The 12,616-nt window shown below is 39.2% G+C and overlaps 1 protein-coding gene across 1 annotated transcript in view; it reads right to left on the bottom strand.

Annotated features, from left to right (window-relative positions):
- The window catches only part of mxd4 (MAX dimerization protein 4), a 122,762-nt gene that overhangs the window by 86,380 nt on the left and 23,766 nt on the right, over positions 1-12,616 (bottom strand). The gene's annotated exons all lie outside the window — the stretch shown is intronic.

Below are 12,616 nucleotides of genomic sequence, written 5' to 3'. Positions count from 1 at the left end.
CAAGCTTTGATTCAGACTAAAGACATAAATCAGTTATTTTCTGACTGACATTTATGTTTTTTTACTCTTGTGCGTAATAGCAGCAGCCATTAAGTTATTGTTCAGGGAGGGAAACATGACCGCCACTGAGAACTATGATTTCTCAGAATGCAGACCTCTGCTCTGAATGGTAGCACATTAAGTCCATTAAATCCTTGCCAGGATGTTACTAATGCAAACATGTTAACACATTAGGCCTGATGCACTAGGCGGTTTGTCCAAGGTGAGAGTCTGTGTGTGACTAACACATTGCATATGTAACCCGGGAGAAATCAACAACCAGAGACATGATTTCCCTTCATTATTGTCTCATCCAATTACTCGCTTAATGTAGGATTGCTTCTGGATAAGTCAATGGGACTATTTATCTGCTGTACCAAATTAGTACTTTGGCTCAGGATTAAAAAAAACAAGAATCATCAAAAATGACAGTGAAGGATTAGATGGGACCCAAATTCTGAGGATAAGTGTCATTGCAGAATGATTTGTACTTACGTGTTCATTACTTGTAAGCTTTCTGTTTCCTCTTGATTGGCACACAAAGGTTTGTAATTTTCTGCAAAATCAAATTTTTTTTTTGCATCATACACGAGCAAATACTGATCTATATTATAGGCTGATAAGTGGAGCATGTCCTCCTCAGTGTCAAGCTCATCCACGTATGTACTGCTGTAAAACATCTGAAGTCTGTCTTAAGAGGGACAAGTGCAGCCCCGCTTGTCTCTGAAGAGCCCAGCATCCCTTTTATCCATGCTTGAACTCCAAACAATTCCACCTCTAACAACAATAATCCAATAATGACTTTCCCAATATATGACAATGAATGTATTTGCTTATACGAAGGACCTGAGGCAGTTCCAGTGGTTCCAGCTACAGGTATCAGGTCACCTCAAGTGCCTATAATTAATCACAGTCCCACTTGAGACTGTCTATATGGTCACGCAGTCTCATTCGCTCGTGGATTGATCTATTGTGGGGTAATCACCACATAATTTTATGCACACCTTTAAAATGTGCACCAAGGCACGTCATGGTCCTTGGGGTGGGCTCTGTAATCAAGGTGCATAATCGCATGGCGGTAATGGCAATCAGGCGTCGCAGATTAATTCCTCGGATCACACATCAGCCCCGGCTGTCCTGTGTCGGATCATGAAGAAGGGTGTAGGTGGTCTGAAGAGTGCAGGTGATTAAAAAGAAGAGAACCGCCGCGGCGAGAAGGAGCTCATTATGCAAACGTTTTTTAAAGTGCCTAATTCTTTCCATTGTTCTGGCTCCCAAATTCTTTGCTTGTGTTACTGATCAGGCGAAGCACAAGAATCAGAAAATAACTTTTACTTTGCTCTTTCATGAACTCGCACGTCGACTGTGGGGTCAAGCAGTCCAGTCTCCCACTTTTGTCCTGGGCACAACATCTCTATGGTAACTAGCTCAAGGAAACTTCAGGCTGCATCTAAAGTGAATGGGAAGCGATGAACATAGCCTAGCTAGCTGAAAGACTTCATAGCAGCTGCCCTTGGAATATTCCAGGTTTTAGCCCTTACAATACTGCAGCAGCACCGTGGTACACCCGTGTGTATACTGTTGCAACCTCCACTAACCTGGATCCTGTCGTCTTTCGGTCCATACAAACTGTTTTTCTCACCATTTATTAATTTCTTTTCAACCTGTTGGTCTGAAATCACAGTGTGTCAGATGCTTGTTGCTTCAGGTTAGAGTAGGAACAGGGAGATCTTAGGTAGTTTATTGAATATGGCGAATCATTTTAGGCTGCTCTCATCAGTATTTTTCTGTTAACTCTAAATCAAAGTATGTGTTATGTGAATGGGGTGGGAGCGCTTGTTGCAACCACGGAGAATCCTCCCCTGATTCTGTAGCACACCTCAGCTCTCTGGCGCATTCTTCCAGCTCATAACTTAAGTTTTACAACCTGCAACTTGAATGTGTTGTTTCAATTTAATTTTCAGCTGCTAAAAGCCCACTGTACTACTACATGCTCAGCACCACACAGTGGTAGCAGCTGAAGAGCCAGATATTTCCTCAAGATTTGGTGGAGACAAAAAAAAAAAAAACCAGAGCTAAAATAAGTTTTTGGAATATTGGACTTACATTCAGCAGGTAGACTAGAATGTTGCTCCGTATCATTACACCTGTCAAACCCATTATATTAGATATAAACGTAACAAATTAAACATACAATGGTCTAATACGTTGAGAGTAACCATTGAACAAAAAAAAAAAACTGTAATCTACATTCATCTGTCATATTCAAGCAGACTGGTAAACATTTTCAGGAACAGCTCAAACTCAATAAAAAACAGCAGTATATAAAATGCATTTCACTCTTCACCTCATCCAAATAACAAAGGTGACACTTTACGTCCACCTTTGGAGACTGAATGGAAGCACCCACCTTTCACAGCCGAAGGCAGAATGCCAGATCTTAACTGAGCACAAATAAACCTGTGATCTCTGACATATTGCTCGGCATGGTAAGTGTGCTTAATAATAACACAATAAGTTCTCAGTTTTGGCCAGTAGTTCTTATTTCCATCTTCTTCATCATTTTAATAGAGAATAAAAATGCACTAACAAGGCATTTAGATAATTTGACTTTGGCTCAAGATGGACGGCCGTGACAGCGGCTTGTTCAAACAGTTAACCTGTTAACAATAAAATAGGCAGTACAAATACTTTGATGTTTATATATATATATATATATATATATATCCTGGATTGACAGTAATGACTCTGAAGGAAGTTTGTGCTTGTGGGTAAAAAACCCCCCCAAAAACTATTACTTGTTGCAAATCTAGAAACCTGCTGTCACATTAGCATACAGCCATCTTGCAAAGTATCTGGAATAAAAAAAAAAAAAATTTGTAAAATCCACTCATCTATAAAAAATAAATAAAAAAAATCACCATATACACACAGCTGTTAACCCCTCTTCCCATACATTAAATTACCCTACGACCATGTGTCCAGAAGAGCTGCGAGTGATTACTTTAGTGCTTTGACATTTGCAACAGCAGTAATGAGGCATGTCTGTGACAGCTGTGTCACTACCAGCAGCCTATGTCTCGGCTGCTCAGTTCAACGCTAGGAAGGAGGCATACTGTGGCCAAACACTGGCACTCTCTCTAGATAATGATGGCTCACCCATAGAGAGGCAGAGAGAATGTGTTGAAGTCTGAGGGAACTGCGCATGTGTGTGCTTTCACTGAAAAAAGCAGCAAGGCCGATTGAGAGAGTGCATGTGAAGTGTATTAGTCTGTGTGTGTGTGTGTGTGTGTGTGTGTGTGTGTGTGTGTGTGTGTGTGTGTGTGTGTGTGTATATGCATGTCTGTCATTGCCAAGATGGAATCAGAGACTGTGAGAGGAGGCCGGGCTGGGACATAAAGACTAGTAGTATGAAAATGAGTGGGCTGAACATGCTCAGCTCATACAGTGCTCCCTCCCCGTCAAGCAGGGCGGCAATTTGCATGTGCACACCAGCCTCAGCGCCAACTACAGTATGTATTCTGCATCTAAATTAACCATCGAAATCAAGCATCGCTCCTCGGAGCTCCGTGAAATGTATGCAAAATGTAGCTACTTCAGCGTTCGCGGTTTGCTTTCGCGGCTGCAACAGTTGTTTTAGTGCCCACTGAATTCCCATAGTTTGTGATTTGGAGCCATTAGTAAAGAATAACTGAGAACAAAGAGCCTCATTATTTTCTAGATGGGCTGCATTTAGTGATTCCGATCTGTTTTTTGTCTGTTCTGTTGTATTATATACTGTAATATTCTACTTTATTTCTTTTCTGTTATGTGATGTTTTTTTTTTTAATTCTATTCTCTTCTTTGCTCTTCCTGTCCGGTTTTCCTATATTGAGTTTGAGTCGACTAGATTTAGATGTATGAATATAATTCAAAAGTTTTTAGTCAAATTCAGGTTAAAAAATACGCCGTTACAAGTTAAAGTGGTTCAGATTTATTGGTTTATCTAATTCAGGCTGTTGAAGTGAAGTATTAACCTCAGATTAACTTTGTAAAATATTTTTGTACACAAGGACTGTCCTCCTTTGTAGACACATTACATCAAGCAAAACCTGTTTCAGAGTTCATATGGCCACCTCATATTATTTTCAGACAGATTTGAAAAATATTCTGAATGGATTTTTGGGTGTATTATTGTTTGACATTTGAGTAAAATATTTGTATATGTTGGGGTGATGCTAATTGTACTTTGTACACTGTTTGATATTTTAATCTCTATCATCGCATCATATTTTTTATGTCGATCATATGTTTTACTTTTCAAATCAGGAATAAAACTAGTGACTATATGAATGTGGTTTAGTAAAGTATAATGTTTCCTACTGAAAAACATACTTAAATATAATGCTACATAAAGAGTTACCCATAAAAGTGCCTGACTTGAGTAAAAGAGTTACTTTCCATATTGATTCCTGAGCGTGTCAGCAAGAATGTGCTACAACTACAAGGAAGTTACTAAGTACATTTAAGTACTATTATAACCTGTACTATATTTAAGTACCATTTAGAGGTTGTCTGTGAAGATTCTCAGTCATCCAGGTCATGCTTATCTCTGAAAGCTTTATCGCTAGGCAACTGGACTTGCTTAGGTAACCTAAAGCGAGTCCAGTTGCCTACGATAAAGCTTTCAAACATTTAGGGGTACTCGTGCTTTAACTGAGTATTTCCATTTCCTGCTACTTCATACTTCGACTTGCTACATTTCAGTGGAAAATACATTACTTTTTTATGTTTATTTGAGAGACTTCATTTGTCGCATTGGTACCGATTAAACTGTCCAGTGGTATGAACTGCAAATTCATCCACTTTGTCCAGGTACAGCATTAAAATGTGATCACATTGTGAATGCAGGAATTGTTTTATCTAATGGAGTATTTTGACCTCGTTGCACGACTACTTTAACGCATAGGTTAAGTATAGGCTCTGAATACTTATTCTACCACTGCCTGCTTCCCCCCCTCTGGTTAGCAGCATAGCAAATGACACAGTCCCCTCCCCTCCTTATTCCTGTTCTGTTCCCCCTCAGTCGTGCATAATGGCCAGCCCCCCCCCCCCCAGTGGCTTTAGGCTGGTGATGAACTGTCACTTTCACAGGGGGTGACATCTCTCCCTGTCTGTATAGGAGCCATGCTGGGGTCACACAGGGGCGTATACAGTAGCCTACAGTATGTTTCCCAAAGCCTAAAAGCCCCAGCCATGTATCAGACAGAAGCTGTCTCTGATCTCAAACCTGTAGAGTGTTGGAAACCTAAAGAGACACGTTCTGTCCCCCTCCTGTGATTCTTGGCGCTTTAAATGGGGCTTTTCATATGTATGAGTCAGATGAGCAGTCCACATTTAAAAATCAAAACACTTTCTGCTCATTGCAGGCCTCCGAAGTATCTTGTCTCGTGTTGTAAGCAATCACCATGTGAATTAACAATGTGATTCAGGTTGTAGTTTTTTAGTAGAAACTGAAAATGGAGGAACCGAGGGACTTAAAAGTGTGATTTATACCTCAGCCCACTAGATAAGAATATATCATACTAAAATACATGCAGGTACATATCTATATCAGTCAATCCTCTGATTCAGGCATTAGTGCATAAATGCTTTTTTGTCAAAGGTGCAAATCATTTATATTTGGTTCTCCATGAATTATTTTCCTACATCAACTTTCCTGCAAATAATACATAAAAGGATTAATGCTACATGAGCAGACTAATGCTTAGTGAGGAATCTTCTCTGTTGTTGTTGGTCACCAGTGATCCTGTCACTCAATTATGTGGCGGCATAGGGTCTGCTTCCTGTTAACAAGCTATGTTTACAGCATCAGCATTGGGCTCCCACCGTCTGTGTATTTGTGCGTTTATTCTCCTCGTCACTCCCCGGGATTGATGCGTCCCCGTGGCTGTTAACTTTTAACTAATCAGGAACTGCCATCTCTGGGGAGACAGATAGTGACAAGGCCCCCGGTCGTCCTCAGTCCTAAGTGGCTGAGGCAGGCCTTCCTTTTGTTATGGAGCCAAAATGGTGCCCGGTGGCAGGATGCTGTGTCTAACCATTAACTCGATTCTTGGCACTCTTGGCTTACTACTGACGTGACAAATCACAATGTCCACCCAAACTTAAGGCTGGAGAAATATTAACCCCGTCTCAGCTGGGGCTCTTCCTCTGTCGTCCTGCAGATAAATGAAGAGATGCTGATCCTTCCATCACCATCGTCTTCTCCCTCCTCCTACTCATCCCCTCTCTCTGTGTTTGTGTCTCTTCTGGCACCACTGACAGTGGCGTCTTGTGAAGGAGGAAGAGATTGATATGATGAGAGGTAGTGGTGCTGCTTCCTGCCGCTGGACGAGAAAGAACAAAAAAAAAAAAAAAAAGATAATTTATGGATTTTTTTTTTCCGAACAAAGAATAACCTTCAAAGAAATTATCATTATGAACGAATCCAGAAGTATGATTGAAGTTGAACAATCACTTAAACAGTCGCGGAGCTGGTATAATCAAGGGCTTTAATCTGTGTAGCATATTCTCTTCATTTGTGATCTCACACAGCACCTATGCTGTAGTCATTTTTAAGGTGGCCGCGCTCCCGTTCATATGGCTCATTCGCTATGCCCTTGAATGTTGCAGGTCTCTCCGTGTTTAACACCTCTAAAACACTGCCTCCCTCCTTTTGCGGGAAGTTAAAAGGGTGACAGATTTGGCTGTTGCCTCCATCATTAAATCCTGTACCCCATCATAAAGTCAGCAGACCTCCACTGTGTCCAGGTCCCGCGCCGTAATGGCCGCTCATAGTCCAAATGGACTGAAGAGCTTTCATGTGTCCTGAACAGTCTACTCCACTCATTATGGCCCGTAGTAGTCTCACATCTAACAGCCTCATTATTTTCATCGGGCGAGCGCAAATGTGTGACGAGTTGGAGCTACAAAGTGGCGACCAAGTTCAAATGAATTCTGCCCTTTGTGGTTATGCTGTGCAAGCAAAATGCTGCAGAGATTCAAATGTTTCTCCAAACTGGTCACATCGGAGGCTTTGATGTTTCACTCCTATCCATATCGATTTTGGTGGATTTAATGTGAATTCAGGACTTAGAATATTTGAGCTTCTTCAGCAGCAAAACCGCAGAAATCTGCTTTATGCATGCGGAGCCGTCGTAGCATTAAATCCCAAATGTCTGTGATTAAGATGAACAAGATTAACGTTGAAGAATCAGCACCTCTGAATATCCTCCATCACAAATGGCTTTTCACAATCTCATCATTCCAGCGCAGCAGAAATGTTTTGATATCACGGAGACCAACGTATCAGCTCTCGGCTGAATTATGCCTATTTATAGGTTTAAAGCGTTCTACATCATTTGCATAAAAAGCCTCTATTACAAGCCTAATTTAATATTGGCTGACAACAATGTGACAAGGTAAGATCAAAGGTTAGGCTAACACACAATGGCTGTTAACATGGAAATGAATGCAACAACTCAATAGCCTGTTGTCATACCTACAGTGAACAGCCTAAATAAGTTGCAGTGAAAAAATCACAAGGGCCGTACTTGATAAGACATACTCGTGTTACTATGGCAACATCCGTGGCTCAAGCAAAGAATGCAGAGATCTGGATAATCGTTGTCATTGTGAAACGTGGTGTTTTATTTTTTTTGTTGCTATAAGACCTGTGTATTACTATAGTGGGACATTAATGCATTTCAGCAAGATCAGTTTCCATTCAGAAATAAATGCAACAATGGCTATACATACACGGAGCATTCTGCAGCACAAAAGCCTCTGTCCGTCACTATACGTCCATTTTCAAGATGCTTTACAGACGTGAGTTGTACAGTGCACTAATGATCGTGGCAAACTGAGGAGCTATTGTAAACTGTGTTGGATATCCTGCAGAAATGCTATTAGTCGGTTGTGTGTCAGATGATCAAAATGACAAGTATAATGCATCATATGCATTATTTTTTTTTTTGTAGGTGGAAATGAGATAATAATTATTCAGAAGCTTACCTTAACATTGCTGCAGAATACGGATTAATTAAAGGGCCAACTGTAAGTAATAGCAACACTGTTTCTTAGTGATTTTCCAAATGTTTTATATTTATTTATTTGGCCTCTTGCGTGAGTGCACATCACACTCATTTCCATAGCTGGACTGCTTGATGATGAACTACACTTACAGTTGAGTTGGATGGCTGTGCAGTGAATGTGATAATGATTTCCAAGCCTGCAGATTCATCACATTTTAGACCTTTAATGAGTATAATTGACACTTGAGGTGATATATTGATATTGGCTGAGCTCCCACAGGCTTGTGTGTTGTTCTATTGTGTTATGCTGAGTGTTAACGGACGGCAAAAGCCCATTTTACTTTCTGATGTAAGAATTCCTCATCCTTTGAGGAAGCCAGCCTGACTGTCATTTTTCATTGTGTGAAGTCTCTGATCAGTGTGAAATTTCCCTTCGCTGTTTGCAGAAGATTTGATGGCACTCAGATCCTATATACATATTACACTATTCAGCAATCCTTTTATTGAGCATTATGCATGTCTAATTGTGGGATTAAGAAAAATACAGGCTAAAGGAAAGCTAACAATCATCAAGACACAATGTCTGCACAAACAATTACAGATATTCCTAATATTTAATTTGATCTTGTCCTTATGACAAAAAGTACTGTAATATTTCTCCCAACTGTTGTAATGTTCATCAGTTAATCCCTGCATATTACTGGTGCCCCCTGCTGTTCAAACCTTTAACTGTTTTCTCTCTCTTTTTTGCCATAATATTGTTGTTGCTACATCAAAGAGCCGCCTCATTGGTGTGTTAAAGGGTGGCTTTTTTAGTCTATTACCTATTGAATTGCATTGATCTTAAGGTCAGATAGACAGACACATTTCTTTTGAATATAATAACTACCTTGGGGGTGGTGGGGGGTGGAGCTTAATCCCAAAATTCAAAATGTGAGATTATTTTAGGATGAATCAGATATGTGATCATCACAGTTATTCCTATGGGTGTGTCCCCTCCATTGATTTCACATTTGATGTTGACATCACTTAAAAAACACTTGTTAAATAACTTCAACATTCATAATGTCGAGCGTCACACACGATAATAATTCTTCTTTCCTTTTCAGCCTTTTTAGAAAAAAAACAAAACAAAAAAACAAAACATTGCAGCCAAGATGAAATAAACTCTGGGCAAAAACGTTTTCATTGTACAAAAAAATGTCAGACATGTGTTGTGGTTGCTAAGCAAACAGCGACTAATAATATCTACATGGGAGAGGTTTGCATTAGAGCAGCAAGCCAAAGCACAGCACGTCTCAGTCTCTACCAATCTAAAAACAATGAAGGTTCACCACACTGTAATTACCAGACAATGAGTTTGTCAGTCACTTCTCATAAATATGAATAAGGAAGGATGGATAAAGGTGTTTGGTCTAAATTTGCCACGGTTTTTGACGTGAGAACGAGAAAGCGGCCTGGCATCATATTCATCCTATCAAAATCTCTTGAGGCAGAGAGTTTTTAAGCTTTTGTGTGTCAGTCTTTCCCTGTCATGACTGGATGGGAGCAACATGTAGAGGGCGTAGAGGGATAGAGATTGATGTAACAGGTTTGGTTTTTTACTTATTTTAATTATGAAAGGGGTTATATATGTATATATATATAAATATTTTTTTTTCAGCTGTAAAATATTCAAGGATATTGCAGTAAGTATTGCCAGAAACGTACACCTGTGATTGCGTCGTCTGGTTGATTTAAATATTAATGGCATGTATGAAAAGTACCACTTGTACTGTTTCATATTCGTCACTTAGCATCTATGGAGAGTACTCTTAATGTCCCCACAGTACGCTTGATCATATCCAGTGTTCGACATTTACATTTCCAATTAGAAATACAAAAGGGTTATTTTGTCATCCGAAACCATAATCACTGATTGATATTTATTTAATCATGGAATCAGTCTGCACCTGATTAGATTACTTGATTTTAAACAGACATATACAGAATAAATCCTCCCTGGCTGCTCAAAATATATGTTCATATAATGTATAATAAATGTGTATTGCTATTCTCTGGTTTGCTCAGGTTTCAGAATTTTCTTAATTCAATTTTTTCTTTAAAACAACAGCATTATGATTTTTGTTTCTCTTTATGTCAATTTCAGCAATACGTGAAACCCAATGCCACACCGCCGGTGATCGTTTACTGGACATTATATTTTCCAAATAAAGAACAAAGTCTACATTGAGTTTGAGGTATTGAAGCCTGTAAGTACATAATATTCTCTCTCAAACACACACACACACACACACACCTAACATCAGATGTGTGTATGTATCCTCTGCACGCACATTAACATATAAAAAGAATCATTTAAGAGCAAAAACATTCCCTTTATATAAGATCTGCATTTTACTTACTGCAGTATTTAAGTCAGTAAACTTTAAAATAAATACTCGTTAGCCACAAAGAACACGCTGAATCGTTCAAGATCAAGTTTTACTGAGAAAATAACAGAGAAATGTTGACATTTGGCATGAATAATTTGTCAGGTGCAGGCGTGTGATGAATTACGGACCATTTGACACCTTAATGGTCTGGAGACTAAAAGGGTTAGACTTTTTTTTTACCTGTAATTTTCTAAATGAAGTCAGTGTTTCTACAGTTGAGACATTTGAATAAGGAGGAAACAGTCTTTGTTCATTGAACAAATGATATCAGTTCATTTTTACCCTGGTGTTGTTGTTTGTGGTGTACTTCAGTGTATTTGTCTTACGCCATGTTGAACACTGTCATTCTGTCATGTGTTGGAATGGTAAAGATACATTTTTCCCATTGTAATTCATGACATGACTGATGATAGCTTTGCTTTTGTTGCACATCATGATTTTCTTACTGCTAAATTTATGTTAGTTAATGTTAGTAAATGTTAGTAAAGTAGTTTAAATACTGAATCGAAAAAAAGTGCTTTCTAACCGAAAGTGTTTTTTTTTTATTTCAGGTGTTTAATCCAGTCACAATTACAGTATTTAGTAGTTATCAGTACATGGTGTACTTCTTGTCTCTGTCCAGTGAGTGGTGCTTGAGCTCCTAAATGGGGATTTCAGGGGATACTGCATCTCTCTCTCTCTCTCTCTCTCTCTCTCTCTCTCTCTCTCTCTCTCACACACACACACACACACACACACACACACACTTTCTGGTTGTGGCTGAGATAATACACACAGGAAGATTTAGCGTTAACCGGGGCATTAATACTCATAAAAACGTTGCAGGAGTTGGCCGTAATGGTTTTAAACACGCCCTTTTAGTAAGCTATTATCAGAAAGTGTTTCCCTGCCCCTGATTTGCTGCTCGAGTGGATCAATTAACATCACATGTGTAACGGTTTGTTTAATAACAAGAGTCCAGTCTGATGTAAGAATCTCAGATTACAGCGTTTTATGATTTCATAACCCTTGAAAAGCTGCTGCTTGTTGTTTGATGTAAAAATGGTCTTGGTTGGTGAAATCTCAGTTCATTCACCTATAGGGTTTGTTGACATATAGGCCAGTAGGAAAAGCATCCACTCACTCACCACTCTATTTGGAAGAGTGATGGTAAAATGAATTAAATCTTAGTTATTACTACGGTATATAGCAGGTGACCAAAACATCTGAAAAATCTAACATTGTCCAACATTTTTCTAGGCCATATAAATATACAGAGAGTTGTCGCAATATACAGGTGTTGATGATAACTCTGATTTAAGAATTAAATATTAATATCACGTAACAAGGAACAGTGTGTAGCATTTTAGGGGGATCTAATGGCAGCAATGGCATCTAATATTAATAATAGGCCTGCACGATATGAGGAAAATCTGCGATGTGCGATACCATTGTTCAATATTGCGATGAGATATGACTTGCGATAAATAAACAAATATTGAAGTGTGCATATTAGCTATACAGTTCCTGTCTTTCTGCTATAATAGGTACACTCAGTGTTTCCCCTAGAATTTTTTTCAGGCCCGGTGGTACCCGCCGAAAAAACCCTATACAGACGAGACGCGTGGGATGGTGTATTGGTGCAGTTGGATTAAGTCAGGTGGCACAGCAAGCAGTCTGCAATTTGCAATTATTATATTTGCATTCAACATTTTTGTTCAACCAGAGTGTATTCAAGGTTTTCAAGGATTCAAGGAGAGAGTGACTTATTAAGGTGCCAGTTGATGGAAATTATCCAAAATTAGGGGCTGGAATAATATGTCTGGAAAATGATGAGCATCACATTAATAGCTACAGATACTGTAAAACACTACAACGACATGAGTGCATATATTGTCTTATTTTATCAAGTAAAATATAAGTTATAGGTTTACTCAACAGCTTATAGTTCATAGAAATTCAGGTAGAAATAGGTTAACTCAGAGTTCCACAGCTTATCAAAAACAATCCTTATTTTATTAACATAGGCTGCCTAAGGGCGCGATCAGTAGCGTGCCTCGGCACGATTGCCCCAGGGGGGTCCCCCGCGGCTTGCATTCACACTGCTCC

Source organism: Eutrigla gurnardus, assembly GCF_963514095.1.
Source record: "Eutrigla gurnardus genome assembly, chromosome: 3".
In the NCBI taxonomy this organism is placed as follows: Eukaryota; Metazoa; Chordata; class Actinopteri; order Perciformes; family Triglidae; genus Eutrigla; species Eutrigla gurnardus.
Note: the sequence above shows the minus strand (reverse complement) of the source record. Positions and strands in the feature narration are given on the sequence as shown.